This window comes from Sciurus carolinensis, chromosome 14 (genome assembly GCF_902686445.1).
Source record: "Sciurus carolinensis chromosome 14, mSciCar1.2, whole genome shotgun sequence".
NCBI lineage: Eukaryota > Metazoa > Chordata > Mammalia > Rodentia > Sciuridae > Sciurus > Sciurus carolinensis.
In genome coordinates this window covers 52,800,953-52,818,115 of record NC_062226.1, presented here as the reverse complement: position 1 = coordinate 52,818,115, position 17,163 = coordinate 52,800,953, and the positions used below count along the sequence as shown (strand labels likewise).

Sequence of the window (17,163 nt, the reverse complement as noted above, 5' to 3'; positions counted from 1 at the left end):
TTGGGTGATAGCTGTAGGCAGTTAGGGTGTGACCATAGGAGATGGTTCCCTGGGGGGCCTGCTTTTGGGGTTTATATTTTGTCCTTGGTGAGGGGAGCTCACTTTCTGTCTGCTTCCTGGTATCATGCTCCCAACTGCTTTCCTCCACCAAACCCATTTTCCATGATATTCTGCCTGACTTTGGACCCAGAGCAACGGAGTTGGTCATCTAGGAACTGAGCCCTCTGAAACCGTGAGCCCCCAAATAAACTTTTCCTTCTCTAATTGCTTTTATCAGGTCTTTTGGTCACCTTGGCAAAAAAAACTGACTGAAACAAAATTAAAAAATCTTTCTCAAAGGAGAAGACATTTTATAAGTTACTACTGTGGCCCAGAGAAATCATTTCCAGTCTTATGTCTGTAAGGTTATTTTCTTTGTAACAAGTTAGACCTTCTGAAGAGTTAGAGAAGTAGCTCTTCTGCTTGAATTTGTAGATGACCTTTTGTGTACTTTAGTCAATATTGTTAATTATCATATGTTTACACATCTAATTATTAGAATTTTTAGAAAACTTTCTTTTCCTTTTTCTTAAGTCAATTCATTGCCACAAATATCTAATTTTTGCTAAGACCCTCTGGTCATGAAGTTATTCCATAGGAGGAACCTCAAGATCTGCGTGATTCTTTCTCATATTTTCCACAGTAGATTTATGTTTCAAAATAAGTTATTGCACACACGTTATTGGCGTCACCTTAAGTTGAACTTAACATACTTAATTTCTTGACTTTCACATATACTTATTAAGGTCCATTTTCAACAAAACCAGAATGAACCCAGAAAACCAGTTGATTTTTAAATGAAATATTTAGAAGTGATAATAACCATTGCTTTTTTCCCCTGCTGAGCTGAGCTTTGTCTCTGGATGATTGCAACTATATTCTGTATGGATGATTATCAAATTGCTCCTGTCTAAAACTCTATGATTTCAGATATTTTGACACAGGGCATCCTAAATGCTACACCAATTTTACCTGATAGGGAGGCTAGTGTAGGCAACCACTTTTTTTTTTTTTTTTTATCTGTGATTGGAATACTATAATAGAAAACATCAGAAACAAAATAGATAATGCGCTGAAATATAGGAAACATCAATTTTTGACAGAAAAATCCCAAATACTTCTTAGCTTCATGAAACCTTTGGTTAAGACTTGCTTTTAGAATTTAATAAAGGGTAGAGACAAAGGGTATAGAATCCAAATCTGGAGGTACTTTGTCTCTCCTGGACACTGTGCTAGGAGTTTGCTGGATATGTTTTATTCTCATAATAATGTTATGAGCCTCCTTTAAAATATAAGGAAACTGAAGCTCAGAGAAAATTACTTCTTCTCAGCTCCATGTACACAGTATATTGCTGGTCTAGAAGCAGTGTTGATATTATTCCAAACCTTTATCTTTTTTCTGATAATCTGTGGAATGGAAACACAACTTACCTATTAAAGAAGTGTTCAGCATGACATGATTATATGGAAGCAGGTGGGTCTGAGAAGTGCTTCCTAATGCGATTCCAACCTTTGAACTGATTCAGGACAATGGAACTACCACCTGGAAAAACTCAGGAACCAGCTAAGTTCTACTTGAGATCCCATGTTAATCTTTTCTCAGACATTAAGAAGCCAAATCTTCTCAGGCACAGCTTATATCTTCTGGATTCCCTCTCTGGATGGCTTCTATTTGAGTATCTCTAATTTCTTACTGCGTTGCCTGAGGACTCAAAAAAAAAGATAAGAAGCAACTTGAAAATCCTTGATTTTATTCTTGCACAATTTCATTCTTACAGGAGGGCTGAAAATCACGTTCTCAAATCCTTCTGAGTTTTGCAGGCCACCGTCCCCACCAATGTGCACATACTTGTGTGACTTCTGTTAGCAAAGCTTCACATCATCTGACGATCTGAGCCTAGGCTGTACTGGAAGGGAAGACAACTTGACCTTCATAGAGCCCTTCTCTTGTACCTGGTGTTTTCATGTTCATGCACTGTCTCAGACTCCATGGTTTCATGTGCATTTTATGCTTTATGTAACTTCCTTTACTAGACAAAAAGTGTTTGATGAATGACTCAGCCAACTAACTCATGAGGATTTCTTGCTGTCACTTGGAGGTGGTTTTTAGGAACATGAGTTAGGACTCCAAATCCCCAATAGATGGCATCACCTTGTTCCCTGTTTTGGTCTACTTTGTGCTGCTATCTCAGAGTGCCACAGACCAGGTAACTTAAAAACATCAGAAGTTTGTTTGGCCGATGATTCTGGAGGCTGATAAATCCAGTATTGAGGGGCCTCATCTGGTAAGGCCCTCCCTGCTGCATCATTACATGGTGGAAACATCACACAGCGAGACAGCTTGTGTACATGCACAGAAGGTGGTGTGTGGGGAGGAGACAAAACTCCCCCCTTTTATAGCCATCACATTCTGGAGATCATGATGTTAATCTATTCATGAAGGAAGTGCCGCCATGACCTAATCACCTCTTCAAGATCCCACCTCTCAGCACTGTTACAATGGTAATTGAATTTCAACCTGAGTTTTGGAAGGAACTTTTAAACCACAGCATCACCTTCCCATGTATCCTTTTTGGAATGGAAACCCCCAGTGACCAAGGGCTCTGTGCTCCTTCTCTCCCACCAGGAGCAGCCCAGGATGGGTGTTGCCTTTTCTGCTTTTTCAACCCACCCAACTGATGTTTATTCTTGCCCTCTCTGCAGATGAGAGGCCCACCTTTTCACAGGTCATACCCAGTGTTTGTGTATGTGTGTGTGTGTGTGTGTAAGGCAGAAAGGGAGACCCCCTTCCAGCACATGGGTGATCCTTTCCTGATTATGTGCCAGGTTCCTGTGGCCAGGTTGGGGAAGAGCAGAGGCTGTGGCTAGCGTGGATGCCTCTTGGTAGGGGCCAGAGTCTTGTGAAGGTTTAACATCACTGGCTATTGTCTGCAATTCCCATTAGTTTTCGAAGTGAGAACCTTCTAGTATTCTATTTGTGTAAATTACACTTAATACCATTCACACTTTATTTTTAGTCACCTATTTTGAAAGGATTTAAAAATTTTCAGCCTTGATGGTTTTGCTAACTTTCTTTTCAGACAAAATGCTTGTACTTGGTCTCTTTAATATCTGGGAAGTAGAGGTTACTGTCCCATATTTTATAGTAAGAAAACTGGGAGGGCATATGGCTCAGGAGCAAAGACAAGGTTACCCAGCCTTCTGTAATTCCCAGATCTGTTTTCCGTATGTTATCCATGCTGCTTCTGCCCTGTATTATACATAACTCTTTTGAATTTGAAAATCAAAGGGAAAAATTATAAATATGGAGAGAGGCATATTCATCTATTTGAATTTGTATTTGATAAGTTTACTGAAGTGAATAGTCAACCTATGGGCTGTAAATAATATAATCTATTCCACTGCTGTATTCAAAAAAATGATAGAGGCAAGTAATACATTCTTGCTAGTATGGGATTTACTTCTCTAGAGATTTAAATAGCAGCTCTTCATGGAAGGAAGAAAGATCATAAAAATGCTGGTGGGTTATCTCGTCGGGTGGAGTTGTAAGAATTATGAAATCATGCAGAAGGGTGTAGCACACATCTGGCCTTTTATGAAGTTAGGGGAAAGTGTGACATTCATTGCTATTCAACATGTTCAATTATATTTTGGGTTATGAATTTTTTCTCCCTCATTTCAAAGGTTTTTCTCAATGTATGTTTTCTAAGATTAAATGGGTCCTTTTAATACAGTGGTGGAAGTTAGGATGAAGTTCATGCCTTTGAGATTTTCCATAAATAATAGGAAACTGTAATAACTCATAGAGTTCTACTCAAACAGGAATTCTTTGGATGTTGGGAATGTACTTGCATTCATGTCTTTTGGTCATAAATTTCCATTTTTTAAGAAACCTGTTCCAATCTAATGAAAACTGGAATGATTCTGTCAGTGTCAGACATCTTAATTTGGTCACTGTAAGCCTTTCCTTTAGCTACTTTTCTTGCAGGAATTACATTGCTGTTATTAATGGTGGTGTGCTGGGGAATGGTTGATTCCTGAAATTTTTCTAATACAAACTACTCTTTGACTAGTAACTTTTAAAAACTAGACTATCCATTTGGAGAATGTTTTTTTTAGCATTTATAAATTTCCTGTTGCCCTGAATTTCATGGCTAAAATTACACCTACGTTTTGTGGGATTTGAATATACCTTGGTTGAAGAGTGGTTAGGAATCAGAGGTATTCCTTAAAATCTGGATCTCCCTATTAGTAAGGTGCATACCTCCACTTTGACTATTTTCAGGGAGATCAGAGAGGTCTTCAGAATGTAACTGTATTGAGGTATTTTTAAATTTGATTTTCCTCCCATTTGTAGACCCACGATGATACTTTACTATGCTTCTCCTCATCATAGGTTATTTCTCCACCTTGGCAGAAATAATTTTTTTGTTTGTTTGGTTTTTTTGGTCATTCTGTATGGTTGTAGGGTGATCCTCCAAATATTTATAGGTTCATCACTGACCAGTCTGAACAGCCACCTAGGCCAATGACAAGGGACACTGGCTATAAACAGCTAGAATGGCTCTGTCCATGCATCAAAGTAGAGTAGTTGCTGGTTGGGAATATTTGTGGAACATTTGTCTCAAATAACCTTTCTGCTTTTTGTTTGCTTGCTTTTGCATTTGACTCACTGTGCAGTTAGCATCATAGATCACTGAAAATGTTGACAGAGAACACACTTTAAACAATAGTTGTTTAAAGCGACACCAATGAAAGAACAATTATGAAATAGCTCCTATGCATTTTCATGTGGAACTGTAATAATTAGATGGTTTGATTCAATTTAGGAACGTATCTGTTAGATTCTGGCTGTATTCAGTTCTGCTTCTGAGTTATCTTCTGTGAATGCAGCAAAATTCACGTATTAATTCACAGCACTGTGCATAATGTCTGAGAATTAGCTACTCTGTATTTAAGATAAAGTTGACAGGGCAGAGAGATTAGATTTGAACACTGTCAGTTCAGTGGTAAATTTAGGGACAAGGTTAAAAAATGAGACAGGTCATTTACAATCCTGATCTTTCATATTACTCTGAAGTCCAGGCACAAGCTCTTGTAATTAGACAGAATAGTTTGTTTAAGCATTTTGAATTGATTGATTAAAGTGGATGCATTAGTATTTTCTGTATATGTGAAATCCTTGAGAGATTACACAATTAAAAAGGAAATGGATGAAGCCACATTCTTAATAGGACCAAAATTCCCTGTAACTGAAAGTAGACTTGGAGAAACAGATTAACTATTTCTAAAGAGGAATGCAGTCTATTTATGTTTATTTCTTTTTCTACACTGGAGATTCCTTCTCACATTCAGAAGGTGTTGCTTAGTGCTGCTAGGGAGGAACGAACTTCTCTGACTCTATTTTCTTCTTCGCTTAATAGAAGTGAAGGGCCAGCAAAGTCTTTTATTTAACTGCCATTTGCATTGGTACTTATATCTCCCTTTTCTTGAGTATATAGCTTCCTTCAGACCCCTTTTTCCTTCAGGGTCTGGAAAGAAGAGATGAGAACCACTGTGATCTCACTGTTCCTTGTTGTGTCCAGTCCAGGTCCGAGGAATCGTATTTCTCATGGGTAGCAGGAGGGTTTTCTTTTGAAGCTAGGGCTCCTTTTACTGAATAGATGCCACAGATTGAGTATACCTAATCTAAAATCAAGATGCTTCAAAATCTAAAACTTTTTGAACAATTTCATGATATTCCAAAAGTTTGGGATTTGGGGGTATTTTGGGTTTCAGATTTTTCAGATTTAGGATGCTCAGCCAGCAAAGTGTTTGCACATATTCCCAAATCCCAAAAAACTCCAAAATCTGAAACATTTCTGGGCAATTCCGATCAGGAATATACTCAATTTGTACTAAGCAAAATGCTGCATTGTCTCTGCAGGTTAAAGAAGGGAAGCTGGTGGAATGGAAGGCAGAGTGTTTGAAGTAAAAGTATAACATACTGAATGACTGTCTGAGGAGGAAACTGCATTTTGAACTAAAAGAAATTAAATGCTCAATGACAGCATAATCATGAAACCCTTTTCTTTTGGCTTAATTGGGAATGGTTTAGTCTAAGTTAATGAAAAGATTGATGAGTAAAATTTCAAGTAACTTCAGCTTTAAAAAAAATTATAGTAATTTGTTTTAATTCTGATTTTTTTTTTTTTTTTTAGTCTGCTAATGTCTTGCCAAATTGTTTCTTAACAGAAGGCACACGGGAATGGGTCCTGCCAAGATTGTGCAAATTAATAGAAGAGGTACATTTATAATTAGGAGTTTTTCCGTAATGGGAGTTAGAATGCTAAAAATATAAACATACTTATTAGTGCCATAGTGGATCAAAATGCCGGTTTGGGAGTCAGATGATCCAGGTTCAAATCCTGACTCTGCTACCAATAGGACTTTGGACACTGCACCAATTTCTTTATCTCTAAAATGACATAGTATGTATAGCTAAGCCAGAGGGCTGTGCTAAGAACTTAGAATAGTGCCCAGCCCAAAGTAAGTGCTCTATAAATGTGAGTTGTTATTACTGAGTAAACATCAGTCTTTTTTTTTTATTGCTAATATTTTTATCACTCCCTTTCTCATGGATAAACTTGTCTCATCTATGTTAAATTATCACATTCTAAATTACCAGTGTTTGAGGAATGTTTTTACTTTTCTAGGTTTTTTCAAAAAATCTTTTGCAAGCTTCCCTTTGTTTTCAGTCCCTCACCCATCTTCCACCCAGCCTCCACCCAGCCGGTGCCCCAAGCCTTCATTAAGGGACCACACTCTGTATTAGTTATGATGATGAATGCAGACCTTGGTTCATCTGTCCCTTTAATGCTTTTACTTCCCTGGCACACAGACCAGAATGTTAGGCAAGATGGGTTTGGGGATAGCAGAGACCCTTTTAGCACAGAGTGGACATGAGGCTGATGGAGCCACCATGCTGCCTTTCCTTGTTTTTTGTTCAGAAAGAGCACTGAGGAAAAGAATAAACACAGGGATCCTTGGGCAACTGATTCTTGGAGAACTTTATAACACTGCACCCTGGTTTTGAAAGGTCATCGCAATGCTACTTAGCATTCCTAATGGACTGGATTTCATTTCCCATATTGGACCCCAAAGTGCTTTTAGTTTCTTGTTAGTTGCCAACCATTTTTGAACCAATTTTCTATTCCTTTCCCTCCCTTAGCTCCCCACTTTCTCCTCCTTACAGAGCTTAGTGTTCCACATTTCATGCCCTGTATCCGGCTCACCACCAGCCCCTTTTGCATTTTTATGGTAACTAAAATAATTGTGCAGAGCAAGCGTCCTGAGGTAATGCCCATTTGATTTTGCATAGCTTTTTGGTAACATAAGCCACAGAAGGATGAGGGCCACCCTTTTATTTACAAACAATGTACAAGTAATTCTACTTAACTGGAGATAACAGCTTAGGTTGCCTTCTGATTTAACCTTCTTGCTATTTCAGATAAGAATCTACATAAGATTTCATTGGGTGGGCATGCTGCCTAAAAATTGACCCTTTGATAGTGAAGGTCTCAGGGTAGTTCTGCATTCCACTGGTGCCATTAGCCTTGAGTATGCATGTTGAAAAGGAACATATAGAGTTGGCTTTATCCCAATCAGTTTGGAATCTAACTGAAACTCTCTTGAATAAAAAAACTATTGAATCAAGCCAGTTGGTCTAAAAATAGGTTCTCCAATTAGAATTTGAGGATGGGATTAAGGACCTTTCATTTTTGATATCATTTGCAACAAACTAGGGTATTGGTTACAATTTTATAATGCACAATTATTTTGCTGAATAAAGAATGGAGCAGCATTTGTTGTGATTAAGAATTAAAAATGTCTTATATATGGCTGATGGAATACACATGTATTATATTATAAATGAGAACATTTGTCCCTCCTTAGTACTGTAGCCAGGGAATTACTTTGTTGGAGATCTTATTTACACATCTTTTAGTAACATCTATTACTTGTTAATTCTAAATAAGTGGCTCTACATTTATTATAGACAAGTTATCTGAAAATAGTTCTCAGCGGGGTGCCCAACACAGTGAGACCTGTGTTTCATTGCCTTCGAAACAAGATGCTGGCCCTCACATCAATGTGAGACTATTCCATGGAAGAGGGAAAGGAGAAATAATGCTCATCATGAAGGATTCTTTTGATAATCATATATGTAATTCATCCAGTACTTGGCACATGTATTGTTTCACTAATGGCAATTAATATTATTTTAAGAAAATACATTCTTCATACCAAAAGAGACCCATGGAAAAATCACCTCTCTCTTACTGGATCTCCTGTCTTCCAGCACCTGATGCTCTAAGTTAGTTACTGCTTCCAACTACTGTCTACATCCAAAGATGCCATTAATGACATTTGGGCTTTAAGGTCACCTGGAACAACTGGCACTGCTGGAATTGCCCCTGATAAAGATGGACATAGCATTCTCCACTAATAAAATTGGGCCATTTTCCTTTAATAAAAATCTCTTAAATATTTTCTACTAATAATAATTGAACCATTTAGGCACTCACATGGTCCTCGCCTTTGCACTCTTAACAAGCTAAACAAAGACCAATTTAACCCAGTAAGTGGAAGCAGAAGTTTGTTTAACGAATTCATATTTCACATATCCATACATGCTTACAAACGTATGTGCACACATGTCCACACATACCCATGAGTGTAGAAATTCAAGTACCTGCATCGTTTGTTAATGGAAACCAATGTCTCCAGGGAAGACAAATAACAGTATTCGAAAAGAGTGAACAGAGATAAGATGCAGAGTACAGTTAGCACACCTGTATGAGGAGCTCAGGGAGTGGAGACAGAGCTGGCTCACAGCAGGAGGCCAAAGACAGTGGCTTCATTAGCAAAGCACTCCGAGGCTGCTGGTCCATGACACCAAGCAAAGTACAGAAATGGCTGCTCACAGGTAAAGCTGTACTAATTGAGTGGCCTTCCTTGAAAGAAAGTAGACAGTGTCATATACAGACTGAGGATTTCTCTGACCTTAGGGTGTGTTTAGCTCCATGTATTTTTTTCTTTTAATAATAATCTGATTTTATGAAGTCATTGAGGGAGGGTGAATGCTTTAGAAAGGGAAGTGGTAATGAGGGGAAAAAGTCTTAAATGTCAGACTGTGGAATGGGTTGGTGGGTTCTTTGTAAGTATTTAATTTCCTGTCTGAAGGTAGATTTCTGGCTTTGTGTCTCGCGAGTGAGGTGACCTATGGAGCCACTTGCTCTGACGTCTCCTGCTTTCCTGCCTGTTTTATCTCCTAGATGCCTAGAACAATTTGAGAGGAGACCTCAGAGAGCAAGCATATGTGGAATACAAAGGCCCATGAAAACTGTGAGCCTGCTGTGCATCAAGTCGATGTAATTCACTTATTTTTTTTTTAAGTGGTGATGATACCTGCTTTCCTCTAGATGACAAATGACAGAGCCCATCTGAAAAGCCCTCTCTTTAGGGAAAATATCCAGCCCCTTTTTTGGTTCTCTGCATAGCGTCTTTATTATGTATGATGAATAAAGAAAAAGTAATATTCACCAAATACCCCAAAAGAAAAACCATATATAAAAACAGTAGACTTGAATGTGTGATTGTAATAATGAGCACATGCTGCACAGTAGCTTTAAGTGAGAAGCAGCAGTCATCTTACAGTTTGTTTGTTTGCAAATGTCTAAAACATGAATTACGGCTAAGTCCTATTATCTTTTCATTATGTGGACCAGAGACTAAACCTGGTTAAGCTGTGACAGTAGGGGCAGCTGTGAAAGTTAACCTCTGTGGGATCTAGTGAGTTAGCTGAGACCTGCGATATTGCTTCAAGAAATACACCAAGAGAATGCCTTTACTTTCCCTAAAGAGTACTTTTCCCAGTTGTTATTCATATTTTTGTCAATCATTGTATATCTTAGTTACACTTGCAATGGGAAGGCTTTCATTGAGGTTTTAATAATCTGAGAGGTTCATATTTGTCTTCAAGTCTCCAGCAATCCTCCTCACCTTTGACTACTTAATATCCTCCTCAGAACATCATTTCAGATACTTCTCTTAAAATCCCCTAACATACCTTCCCACACACTTATCTCCTTCCCTAGTGAAAGTCAAGGTCCCTCCTGACCACCTTCCTTTGCTCTTTATTTAGCTTAACCTATCTCTCCTGTGGTTCCAGAATCAGAGGAAGGTGAAGGATGTCTCTCCCCTGAGCCAAGTCCCTTTGTCATGTACAACTTAGATCCTCTTCCTGCCCCAGGGTTCTTTCTATTCATCACCTTGCTTTCTAGAGTGTATTAGTCAGCTTTTTTGATGCTGTGACTAAATGATTCCACCAACACAACCGTAAAGGAAGAAAGGTTTATTGGAGGGCTCACGGTTTCAGATGTCTTAGTCCATAGGAGGCCTGCTCCATTCCTCTGGGCTCCAGGTGAGGCTGAACTTCATGGCAGGAGAGGTGGTGGAGGGAAGCAGAGAGAGACTCTACTCTCAGATACAAAATATGAAAACCCAAAGTCACACCCCAATTCCCACCTCCTCCAGTTACACCCTACCACTTCAATTAACCTCATCTGGGATTAATGCACTGATTAGATTAAGACTTTCACAACCAAATAATTTCTCCTCTGAACCTTCCTGCATTGTCTCACATGTGAGCTTTTGGGGGACACCTCACATCCAAACCATAACATAGAGCATGAATTTCCTTCTAGTCCTTCATGTTTCTGGGAATTCATAGGTTCCTTTTATCTTGGGAAGAACTTCTCTTTGATTCAAATATTCCTTGGTTATTATTAATTCAGCAAATGCCTGTTGAATACTTATTTATCATGTGGTGCTGGTTGTTTGCAAGCAACAGAAATAGAATTTGCCTACCTTGAACCTTTGTTTAAGAGCGTACTGGAAGGCTACTGGTAACCTGTGAAATGGATAGGAAGGACAGCTCAGGAGAATCCAGGTCACAGGGACTAGGGGAAATCTCTTCTGGGATAAATAAACTTCAATCTCTATCTCCCTCTGTATCGCTCTCCCAAAATTTTAAATTCCAGGGAGTAACTATCTGATTTTTCTAGAGGATTGTCTCACCCCTGAGACTAGAGAAGCATGGGAAACCCGACTGACAGTCCCACCAGTGTTTTTATTGCTGGAAGAAAGAGAGTATCAGGGAGGCAAAAACAGTGACTGGCCCCCACAGCCCATGGTAGGTCAGGTAGTCGCTAGGCCTTTGGAGTGGAAAGAAGAACAAAGGAAAACATATTTACCAAAAATGAAAAAAAATATGATCAAAGAGGTAGAACTGAATGTGAAACTGTAATAATAAGCCTAAGGATAAAATTATAATACATACATATCATAAGATACATAGGAGAAATAGTTCCTTTTCAAAAATAAAAACTGTACCTATCAAAACCAGAATCTTGGCCCAGTCACACTGCTTTGTCCCAGTGCTTAGACAAGACTGGAACTGGTCTTGAATAAGACAGTTCCTGTCCGCAAGGCACTCACAGTCAGTGAGGAAGTCTCATGCAGGAATAAGCAAACTAAAAAGTAAAATTAAAATAGAGAGCTACACATCATGAAGACCTGGAGAAAACATAGATAATGTCAAGATGATGGACTGATGCAGAGGAACTTTCCAGGAAGAAAAATTACCTTAGCTGGAAACAGTGGTTAGAGGATTGATGTGACAGCAGGGAAGGTCCTTCCAGGAGGAGAGGACAGGCAGAGGAAAGGCAGAGAGGTGAGAATGATGCACATGTAAGACAGTCACCCAGCCTGGGTGACCACAGAGGAGGCAGAGGAGGTGGACAGCCCTGGGCATTCCTGCAGCTTGCAGGAAACATGGCAGAGAGGCCAGGAGGTGAGGAGTGAAGATACCTGTTGTTCTGAGCAGGTAGGAAGCCCCTGGCAAACTGGGAAAGAGCAGTCGGAGTACAAAAGTACAGATGGAAAGCAGAGGGTAGGAACTCAGGATTGCAGGAATGGCGCAGTGAGGATTAGGTGAGAAGGAGCAAGGGAAGGTTGATTCATGGCTGGAGGGGATGCCAAGTGAAGGAGAGGGAGGGAGGGGAGAAAGAGAGAAAAGAGGGAGAGAGAAAGAATGAATTGTTGACCTTAAGTGGAAAGGATGACAGATAACTTACCCTCTGAACCTGGAGGTGGGGACTTAAGAGCAGGTGTCCCTTTGCAGGAATCTGGAGCAGGAAGAGAACACTGAGGGAGAATATTATTGATAACCTCAATTTTGTCAAAGAAATAAAAGACATAAACATACTTTAGAATTAAGAAAGAAAATGGACTTGAGTTCAGATTCTGGTTCCAAAACATAAGAGCTGTGTGTCTTTTTTTTAAAGGAGGGTTTTTTTTTTTTTTTATATTCAAAGGTATAACTGGATAAGTAAATTTGTTTTACAACCATTTTTGTGAAATACTTTTTAAAAAAAATATGACCAACTTCTTGGCAAACAGCAGACACTGACACTTGCCGCCGACCAGTGGGACAAAGGACACGTACTCTTCAGAAGTTCATGAAGTGGATGATGACACATAATGGGGGGTGGGAGGGGTTAGTGTTAGGGTTAGAGTTAGGGTTAGGGAGGGGGGCAAGAATGGAGGAAGGACTGTATAGAGGGAAAAGAGGGGTGGAAGGGGTGGGGGGAAGGGAAAAAATAACAGAATGAATCAAACAACATTACCCTATGTAGGTTTATGATTGCACAAATGGTATGCCTTTACGCCATGTACAGAGAAACAACATGTATCCCATTTGTGTACAATAAAAAAAAAGCAGCTTCCGCTTTATTCAGATAACACCCTCAATATATAAGCAGTCTCATGCATAAGCAATTGTAATCAGATATGTCCATCCAATCCTACTAAAGGTCAAGCGATCACGAGCTCAAGCATACGTGTAAGATATATCTGTCCACGCCTAGGCGGCTGAACTAATTATCATACAGCCAATGGTAAACGCTTCCTGTTTTTCTCAAGGCGCATTCAGCACGCCCTTTGGCTCTCTGCCAGTCACCATCTTGGATGCATGTGGCGTAACCCTGGGCCTGGGGTCTCGCCCGCCAGACACATACCTCAACTATGATGACCTAATTTTTGGTGGATAATGTACATGATTGGGCAGAAATAGGCAAGCTTACACTGGTAGATTAACTGTCAAATGCTCAGTCAAAACTCCATTTGTGGCCCCTGCTTCTTGATCCATTTCTGTTCCCACCTTGTCTTCTACCATCTTGTCAACTTCCTGATCTACTCCCCCTTGACTCCGTCTACCTAACCAGCCACCAGATCGACCACCTGATTGGCCTGATTGGCCGGACCTGCCCCTTGGCCAGTCACTCCTTTGTCTGGATTTAGAAGATGTATTTCCATCATGATATTCTTCAGTTTCAGGTAATTTGGCCAGCACTGAGAGTATCCAGTCTGAACCATGTCACTCTGCCTGTAACCTTTCTGACTCGGTTGTAGGAACATCAAAGCAAACACCCATATTTCCTTTTAGGAGGCACATTCTTGTAATTTGGGACACAGCATTACTACTCAGCTTTCTGTTAGGTTCTTTCCACGCACAGCTGACATCCTGTATTTCTTCTGGCTTTCCAGAGTCATCGTCACAAATCCCTTATCAGAGGTGATCAAAGACCTTGATTTGAAGCTTGATGCACCAGAAATGTGGGCTAATGCTGCAGTCAGTGGATCCACTGCCCCTTTCTCTTCTATCAGTCTCTGAGCTGATGGTTGGAAAAATCAACAGCAGCAAAAGAAACAGAAGCCAGAGACCCGATGGCATCCATGCTTTTAGATTTAACTAAATCCATTGTAGAAGGAACACCTACAGGTTTAAAAGGAATTCCTGCTTTTTGTTCCACATATTTTAGTTGACCTCTTTCTCTTGGTTGATAAAAACATATGCAACTTCCTGTCCAGCCAGCTCGACCTGTGCATCCAGAGCGATGGATATAGGACTCAACATCCTGTGGAGGAGAACTTTGAATCACCAGGTCAAGCTCAGGAATGTCCAAACCACAGGCAGCCACATTGGTTGCCACCAAAATTTTAAAACTACCTTCTCTGAAGCCTTTTGTGTAATTTCTCTTTGAGACTGTGCAGTGGCCCCAGGCAAACACTGGGCATTCTGTTTTATGTGTGGATTCATTGCCATTTCAATTACATTCTTCTTGGTCTCACAGAAGATAATAGCCCTCCCTTCAGATCCACTATGAACTTGAAGGACATCTCCAATAACTGCTGGTCTCTGAGACCAATGACACTGGATAGCCAAATGTTCACAATGTGCAACCTTTTGAGTCATTTTTCCAACAAGGTCAATCTGTTCATATCTGGATTTCATGTATTTTTTTTTTTTTTTGCAACTTTGTATACCCATGTGGGCAAGTTGCAGAAAAAAGTAAAGTCTGAGGATTGTCTTCAGAACCAGTTTTGTAGGATTCGTGGATAATATCTTCAACTTGTTCAGCAAAACCTAAATCTAGCATTTGATCCACTTCATCAAGCAGAACATGGCGCACTTTAGAAAGATCTGCAAATGGTCTTTGATACGACCAAGAGTTCCAACCAAGATGTCAATACCATTTAAAATATGATTAATTTGCTTTGGTATGATGTTCCACCATAAAAACATGCCACACTGAGTTTTGTAGTTATATCTTTAAAGTCTTTGGCTACTTGATTTGCCAGTTCCCTTGTTGGAGCCAAAACAAGTACCTTTGGTGAGCGACTTTTTAAAATTGTTTCTTGATTTCTTTGGAGTCTTTCAATCAAGGGTATGGCAAAAGAGAAAGTCTTTCCTATTCCTGTCTGGGCTTGTGCAATTAAGTCTTCTCCTTCATATACAGGACCACAGGTTTTAACTTGAATAGGAAAGAGATATGTTACCCCTCAACCTTTTAGAAGCTTTATAGTTTCTTCAGAAATAGAGAAATTAGAGAAGGTTCCTTCTTTCTGTTCACGTGTTAGGGTCTCTTCTAATTTATTATCACTTGATTTATGAGTAGAACTTTCTAAGGATGATACTCGCTTTGATTTTTTCTCATATTCATCAATATCTCCATTTGGCAGTACTTTTCTTCTTGACTTATGCGATGTAGACAATTCATCAGAAAGTCTATTAAATCCTTGTTCAGTGTCTCCATTTAGCTTCTCTTGCATTTTAGCTTTTTTGGGCTTGGGACTCTCATCCCAGGTCATCTGTAACACCATTTTCTTTTGTTTCTGTTTTCTCATCCAAGTCACGATGGTGCCTGGACTTCCTCCTATCACTCTTTTGCCTCTCTTTCCTCTGGTTCTCAGACTCTTCCAAGGGTGCTTCCAGCTCCATAATGTCCCCCCAGAGCAGTTTGCCAGGCATTACTGGCTGCTGCCAGCTTCCTCAGCGCACAGTGGCCGCTACCACCTATGGGAAGTTACAGCGTGAAAGGAAGCAGGGGCAGGGTGGCTGCCTGGCCAGGGCCGCCAGAGCTGTGTGTCTTTATACTCTGTCTCAGTTTCCTCATCTGTAGTATGGAGCTTATTATAGAAGTAAGCTTAAAGGACTGTGGTATTTTACATACATTATACCTAATGTAATGAGTTTGACCCCTCATTCCTCATAAATACTTAGAGACATTATTATTATTAAAATATATGGGAACTTAGTATTTTAATGAGCTATTTTATAATGTACATGATCTCATGTTGGGTAGACTTTTGAGCTGTGAGGTCTGTCACTCATGAGCTGTGTGGCATTGGGGATGATAATGGTATCTGCCTCATAGTGTTATCGTGAGGATTAAATGAATTAATTAATATAAGATACTTAGGATTCTGCAAATGTTTGTTATGATTAGCACTTTTATTTTTATTCAAAGTTCAAAAAGAGTACTTAGCAGTTCATGTTGTTATCTGTTTTGTAGGAAGGGGAGTCATGGTGCAGAAGAGTGAAGTGACTTACTTAGAGCCAAATAACCAGCAAATGGCAGAGCTGGGCTAAAACCCAGCTTCTTTGTCTGCAGATCACACTTCCTGATCACTACCTGTGACTGCTGACCCACTGCCAGCTTTGACCTTTGGCATCTGTTCTCCTGTACTCTGAATTGCTCAGCCTCACATCCTCTGTGAGTTAACCTTGACCCTCAGCTCCAGGCCCTTAATTCCAGCCCAGTTCCACCCTGACTCTAGCTCCTTGTCCTGCTGTTGTGGCCTGCTTGTCAAACTGAAGCTTCTGACAGCCTATAAGTACATGTATAGCACAGGGTAAATAGAAATTGGATTCACCCCAGGGTTATTCTATAAATGCATGTTGAAAGTCACAAATACATAAAGACAGGATACTGTAATGCCTACAAATAGGAAGTATTACATTCATTTTTGTGAACTAGTGAAAGAAATCTGTCCTGACCAGTTCCAGTTGTGCTGCACATCTGGGCATATTCTATCTTCACAAAACTATATGCCTTTCTTTCTTATCACCCCAACCTTTTGTTTTACTGCAGCACAAATTAGTATTTGAGAAACACCCAAAGACTTACCATTTGGATTGAAGTATGAATGCTTGATAAAAATCTGATCCTGTTTTCTACTCTTGTAGCTAATCTGATAGAAATCTTGGTTCCATAGCTTATATAGTATGTTGACCTTTCTTTGATGTATCCTGGGATAGCAGACAAAAGTACCTAAGCATCAATATTCAGACTATTCCAAACTAACTTTGTTCTTCATAACAGGATTAGGAGACTTAATGGACCTTTGGTGTACTTCAGCTTTACCGTATGAAAGAACACTTAGGTGAAAAATAGATTCTTCATATTTAGAAATGAAGTTCTTTGGGGTCAGATTTTATTTAATTTAAATACACTTAGGTTTTACATTCATATTGTTATCCTACTTCATGACCTTAAAAAGGCAAATATTAAAGTTCAAAAAAAGAATTCCAATAGTGTTTTAAAACAATTAAACTGTACCATGTAAATATTTGAACAACTAAAATGAAAATATTTCTTTTAATCATTGTTAATATAATCACTTATGTAACAAAGAAATGGTCCATATGGACCATTGAATTCATTAGTGTTTTAGGGA

At 39.4% G+C, this 17,163-nt stretch overlaps 1 pseudogene; it reads right to left on the bottom strand.

Annotated features, from left to right (window-relative positions):
* Positions 1–13,250: 13,250 nt before the first annotated feature.
* Positions 13,251–15,454, bottom strand: LOC124964965 (ATP-dependent RNA helicase DDX50-like; annotated as a pseudogene).
* Positions 15,455–17,163: the final 1,709 nt, after the last annotated feature.